The following is a 7,022-nucleotide window of genomic DNA, read 5'->3' as shown; positions in this document are numbered from 1 at the left end:
GAAGGTCACGGAGAGAGGTGAATCTCCACACCACCAGTCAAGCCAAAATCTAATGGACAAGCCATCACCAACAACAAACTTCACATGAGCCTGGAAAGGAGGCCTAACTTTCACCAAGGCCTTCCAAAATTGAGAGCTGCCACGTTCGCTGGCGAACATCGGGCTAGACATGGGGAAGTACTTAGCTTTTAGAATGTGGAACCAAAAGGACTGGACCCCACTACTCATAATCTTCCACCACCATTTGATTATAAGACATTGGTTCATGATGGTGGTGTTGATAATACCCAACCCTCCAAGGTTTTTGGGTCGACACATCAACTTCCATTTGACAAAGCCATACTTACGGTGGTTATCATCGGCGTTCCCGTAAAAAGCCCCACGGTGCTTGTCAAAGCCAGCGTGAATCCCTCCCGAAAGCAAGTAGAAGCCCATCAGGAACATAGGAAGGGAAGACAGGCAGGCATTGATCAAATCCACTTTGCCCGCATTGGTATTATATTGGCCACGCCAGGGCAAAACTTTGTTTCCCACCTTGGTTACCACCGGGGCAAAATCTCTCGCATGAAGGACATCCAGGGAGATAGGGAGGCCCAAATATTTGAAAGGAAATGATCCTAACTTACAGTTAAGGAGATGGGCCACCCTTAAGGCCTCACAATCATCCACACCGGTGACAATCACCTCACTTTTCGCAAAATTAATTTTAAGGCCCGACATGGCTTCGAAGCAAAGGAGGATGAATTTAAGGTTTGCAAGGCAAGAATCATCCAACTCAACCATTATTATGGTGTCGTCCGCATACCGTAAATGAGTTACCCCTTCCGGAACAAGATTAGAAATAACCGGAGAAATATGCCCATGGTTGGCAGCTTTGGACAGAATACGTGATAGAGCGTCTGCAATGAAGTTAAACAGGATTGGAGAGGTTGGGTCACCTTGTCTAAGGCCCCTACCATTGACAAAAAACTTACTGACTTGGCCATTAACAGATATTGCAGTATGGCCCCCCGAGACCATCTGCATAATTCAATGGACAAACGAGCCATCAAACCCTTTGGCCAAGAGGACATTCCTCAAAGGTCAGCTCACAGAGTCATAAGCTTTCTCAAAATCAAGCTTTAAGACCACGGCTTTAGATTTACGAATTTTGAGATCATGCACAATTTCATGGAGGCAAAGGATCCCATCCACAATGAATCGGCCTTTGATAAAGGCATTTTGGAAAGGACTAATGGTGCGATGAGCAATGGGGGGAAGACGAGTAGCGAACCCTTTAGCAGGAAGTTTAGCGAAGTTATTAATAAGAGCAATAGGCCGAAACTGCGAGATCAGATCCGCACCTTTATGAAGGAAATATGCCCTAGAGGCAATAATAAAGTTATTATGCATTTCCTTATTTCATGATAAATGTTTATTATTCATGCTAGAATTGTATTAACCGGAAACTTGATACATGTGTGAATACATAGACAAACAGAGTGTCACTAGTATGCCTCTACTTGACTAGCTCATTGAATCAAAGATGGTTAAGTTTCCTAGCCATAGACATGAGTTGTCATTTGATTAACGGGATCACATCATTAGGAGAATGATGTGATTGACTTGACCCATTCCGTTAGCTTAGCACTTGATCGTTTAGTATGTTGCTATTACTTTCTTCATGACTTATACATGTTCCTATAACTATGAGATTATGCAACTCCCGTTTACCAGAGGAACACTTTGTGTGCTACCAAACGTCACAACATAACTAGGTGATTATAAAGGTGCTCTACAGGTGTCTCCGAAGGTACTTGTTGGTTTGGCGTATTTCGAGATTAGGATTTGTCACTCCGATTGTCGGAGAGATATCTCTGGGCCCACTCGGTAATGCACATCACTATAAGCCTTGCAAGCATTGTAACTAATGACTTAGTTGCGGGATGATCTATTACGGAACGAGTAAAGAGACTTGCCGGTAATAAGATTGAACTAGGTATTGAGATACCGACAATCGAATCTCGGGCAAGTAACATACCGATGACAAAGGGAACAACATATGTTGTTATGCGGTTTGACCGATAAAGATCTTCGTAGAATATGTGGGAGCCAATATGAGCATCCAGGTTCCACTATTGGTTATTGACCGGAGACGTGTCTCGGTCATGTCTACATTGTTCTCAAACCCGTAGGGTCCGCACGCTTAAAGTTCGGTGACGATTGGTATAATGATTTTATGTGTTTTGATGTACCTAAGGTAGTTCGGAGTCCCGGATGAGATCGGGGACATTACAAGGAGTCTCGAAATGGTCGAGACATAAAGATCGATATATTGGACGACTATATTCGGACTTCGGAAAGGTTCCGAGTGATTCGGGTATTTTTCGGAGTAACGGAGAGTTACGGGAATTTGCCGGGGAGTATATGGGCCTTATTGGGCCATACGGGAATAGAGGAGAGAGGTCAAAAGGAAGGAGGCGTGCGCCCCCCATCTGGTCCGAGGAGGAAGGAGGAGGCCCGCTTTTCCTTCTCCCTCTCCCCTTCTTTCCTTCTCTCCTACTCCGGAAAGGAAAGGGGAATCCTACTAGGACTTTGGGAGTCCTAGTAGGACTCCCCACACTTGACGCGCCCCCTCTAGGGCCGGCCTTTCCCTCCCTCCTTTATATACGGGGGCAGGGGGCACCTCTAGACACAACAATTGATCTCTTGATCTCTTAGCCGTGTGCGGTGCCCCCCTCCACCATATTTCACCTCGGTAATATCGTAGCGGTGCTTAGGCGAAGTCCTGTGTCGGTAGCATCATCAACACCGTCATCACGTCGTCGTGCTGACGGAAATCTCCCGCAAAGCTCTGCTGGATCGGAGTTCGTGGGACGTCATCGAGCTGAACGTGTGCTGAACTTGGAGGTGTCGTACGTTCGGTACTTGATCGGTCGGATCGTGAAGACGTATGACTACATCAACCGCGTTGTGCTAATGCTTCCGCTTTCTTTCTACAAGGGTACATGGACAACACTCTCCCCTCTCGTTGCTATGCATCACCATGATCTTGCGTGTGCGTAGGAATTTTTTTAAAATTACTACGTTCCCCAACAGTGGTATCAGAGCCTGATTTTATGCATAGATGTTATATGCACGAGTAGAACACAAGTAAGTTATGGGCGATACAAGTCATACTGCTTACCAGCATGTCATACTTTGGTTCGGCGGTATTGTTGGATGAAGCGACCCGGACCGACATTACACGTACGCTTATGCGAGACTGGTTCTACCGACGTGCTTTGCACATAGGTGGCTGGCGGGTGTCAATTTCTCCAACTTTAGTTGAACCGAGTGTGGCTACGCCCGGTCCTTGAGAAAGTAAAAACAGCTCTAACTTGACGAACTATCATTGTGGTTTTGATGCGTAGGTAAGAACGGTTCTTGCTCGGCCCGTAGCAGCCACGTAAAACTTGCAACAACAAAGTAGAGGACGTCTAACTTATTTTTGCAGGGCATGTTGTGATGTGATATGGTCAAGACATGATGCTAAATTTTATTTTATGAGATGATCATGTTTTGTAACCGAGTTATCGGCAACTGGCAGGAGCCATATGGTTGTTGCTTTATTGTATGCAATGCAATCGCCCTGTAATTGCTTTACTTTATCACTAAGCGGTAGCGATAGTCGTAGAAGCAATAGTTGGCGAGACGACAACGATGCTACGATGGAGATCAAGGTGTCGAGCCGGTGACGATGGTGATCATGACGATGCTTCGGAGATGGAGATCACAAGCACAAGATGATGATGGCCATACATATCACTTATATTGATTGCATGTGATGTTTATCTTTTATGCATCTTATCTTGCTTTATTGACGGTAGCATTATAAGATGATCTCTCACTAAATTTCAAGATAAAAGTGTTCTCCCTGAGTATGCACCGTTGCCAAAGTTCGTCGTGCCCAGACACCACGTGATGATCGGGTGTGATAAGCTCTACGTCCATCTACAACGGGTGCAAGCCAGTTTTGCACACGCAGAATACTCAGGCTAAACTTGACGAGCCTAGCATATGCAGATATGGCCTCGGAACACTAAGACCGAAAGGTCGAGCATTTATCATATAGTAGATATGATCAACATAGTGATGTTCACCATTGAAAACTACTCCATTTCACGTGATGATCGGTTATGGCTTAGTTGATTTGGATCATGTGATCACTTAGATGATTAGAGGGATGTCTATCTAAGTGGGAGTTCTTAAGTAATATGATTAATTAAACTTTAATTTATCATGAACTTAGTCCTGATAGTATTTTGCAAATTATGTTGTAGATCAATAGCTCGGGTTGTTGCTTCCCTATGTTTTATAAGTGTTCCTAGAGAAAACTATGTTGAAAGATGATAGTAGCAATGATGCGGACTAGGTCCGTGATTTGAGGTTTATCCTCATTGCTGCACAGAAAAATTATGTCCTTGATGCACCCCTAGGTGACAGACCTATTGCAGGAGCAGATGCAGACGTTATGAACGTTTGGCTAGCTCAATATGATGACTACTTGATAGTTTAGTGCACCATGCTTAACGACTTAGAATCGGGACTTCAAAGACGTTTTGAACGTCATGGACCATATGAGATGTTCCAGGAGTTGAAGTTAATATTTCAAGCAAATACCCAAATTGAGAGATATGAAGTCTCCAACAAGTTCTATAGCAAAAAGATGGAGGAGAATAGCTCAAGCAGTGAGCATGTGCTCATATTGTCTGGGTACTACAATCGCTTGAATCAAGTGGGAGTTAATCTTCCAGATAAAATAGTGATTGAGAGAGTTCTCTAGTCACCATCACCAAGCTATTGGAACTTCATGATGAACTATAGAATGCAAGGGATGACAAAAACGATTCCCGAGTTTTTCATGATGATGAAATCGATGAAGGTAGAAATCAAGAAAGAGCATCAAGTGTTGATGATTGACAAGACCACTAGTTTCAAGAAAAGGGCAAAGGGAAAGAAAGGAACTTCAAGTAGAATGGCAAGCAAGTTTTCACTCCCGTGAAGAAGACCAAAGCTGGACCAAAGCCTGAAACTGTGTGCTTCTACTGCAAAGGAAATGGTCACTGGAAGCGGAAATACCCTGAATATTTGGTGGATAAGTAGGATGGCAAAGTGAACAAGGGTATATTTGATATACAGGTTATTGATGTGTACCTTACTAGTGTTTATAGTAGCCCCTGAGTATTTGGTACTTTTTCGGTTGCTAAAAATTAGTAACTCGAAATAGGAGTTACAGAATAAACAGAGACTAATTGAGGGTGAAGTGACGATGTGTGTTGGAAGTAGTTCCAAGATTGATATGATCATCATCGCACACTCCCTATACTTTCGGGATTAGTATTAAACCTAAATAAATGTTATTTGGCGTTTGTGTTGAGCATGAATATGATTTGATCATGTTTTTTGCAATACGGTTATTAACTTAAAGTCAAAGAATAATTGTTGTTCTATTTACATGAATAAAACCTTCAATGGTCATACACCCAGTGAAAATAGTTTGTTGGATCTCGATCGTAGTGATACACATAATCATAATATTGATGCCAACAAATGCAAAGTTAATAATGATAGTGCAACTTATTTGTGGCACTGCCGTTTGGGTCATATTAGTGTAAAGCACATGAAGAAACTCCATAAAGATAGATTTTTGGAATCACTTGGTTATGAATCATTTGATGCTTGCGAACTGTGCCTTTTGGGCAAGATGACTAAAACTCCGTTCTCCGGAACAATGGAACGAGCTACTGACTTGTTGGAAATAATACATACCGATGTATATGTGTTAGAATAAATCTGAGGCACTCCGTCGATTTATCGAGGACCAAGCAATCACACAAGCACGACACCGAGATTTGTTAACGAGGTTCACCGATATGGCTACATCCCCGGGGCTTGACTACGGGCGCTCCTCCCCATGACACCGTCACAATACCGCACCCCGGCCGCCGGGATCCGGCACACGCCGCCGGCTCCCCCGCGTGCCTGTGCTATTATGTTGGCATAGGTTACATCGTGTGTCTAGCCCCACTATATATGAGAGGCCTAGGATACAAGTGTCCTACTTGGACACGACTCCATATCCTATCTAAACACAATACAACTACAAGTCCAATTGTAACCTACCTTGTACACTATATTCGACTCAACTCCAACAAACTCCACCTTGGCGAATATTCTCCACCATCCTGAATTTGTCCATGCGTCAAACTTCCATGTACATTGGACTTGAGCTTATCCCGTGAGTACCGCTACTACTTCAAAGACTCCATGTGACTCCACCTGCAACTTGTAGTCCCTTCTTTTCTTGATTACAGTCAACACTCGAGCAAAATTAAGTTCCTTGTTACTCTAGGTTGTGCTCCCAACTTCCAGAGTATCAGTCCAACACCATCACACACTGATCACTGACCTGCGCGAAAGTGAACAACTCACATACTGGGTGTCACACATAAGAGTTACCTGAACTCAAAGTCACCGCTCATTTCTTGACCGCCTGTCTAAAACTTGAAGGAATTTCACCGTTGCTTGTAGTCATCCTGAGTCAAAGTCGCAGTTGTCTCACCACATGTACGACCACCAGAGCTCTGGCCCGTCTCCATGCCCCGTGCATACCGCACGCCTCGCCGTTATTACTGCGTTGAGCCTCTGCTGTCCCGGTCGAGTCTCAAGGGTCGCAAAACCACACCACTCAACCCCCACTGTAGAGTACCACCGATCATCACCGGTCGATGACGAGTTTCACGCTTCCATGAAACCACTGGGCTCCAGTACGAATTGCATGTCACTCGCTTTTTTCCGCCGCTAAATAGGCTTCGACTCTCTCTGCACTTACGCCGTAGCCCCTCAATTCAGCTCCACCTTCAACATGACTCCATGGTGGTTGTACGTGCCACCCCGCGCCTCGTCGACTTCAAGCTCTCATGCGTACGCCGTCTTGAATCAACCCCGCGCCATAGCCTTGTCGAAGCCACACAAGCACTCAGGACTGTGCCACGTGTTTC

Source organism: Triticum dicoccoides, chromosome 3B, assembly GCF_002162155.2.
Source record: "Triticum dicoccoides isolate Atlit2015 ecotype Zavitan chromosome 3B, WEW_v2.0, whole genome shotgun sequence".
Taxonomy (NCBI): Eukaryota; Viridiplantae; Streptophyta; class Magnoliopsida; order Poales; family Poaceae; genus Triticum; species Triticum dicoccoides.
This window is presented reverse-complemented; position numbering follows the sequence as displayed.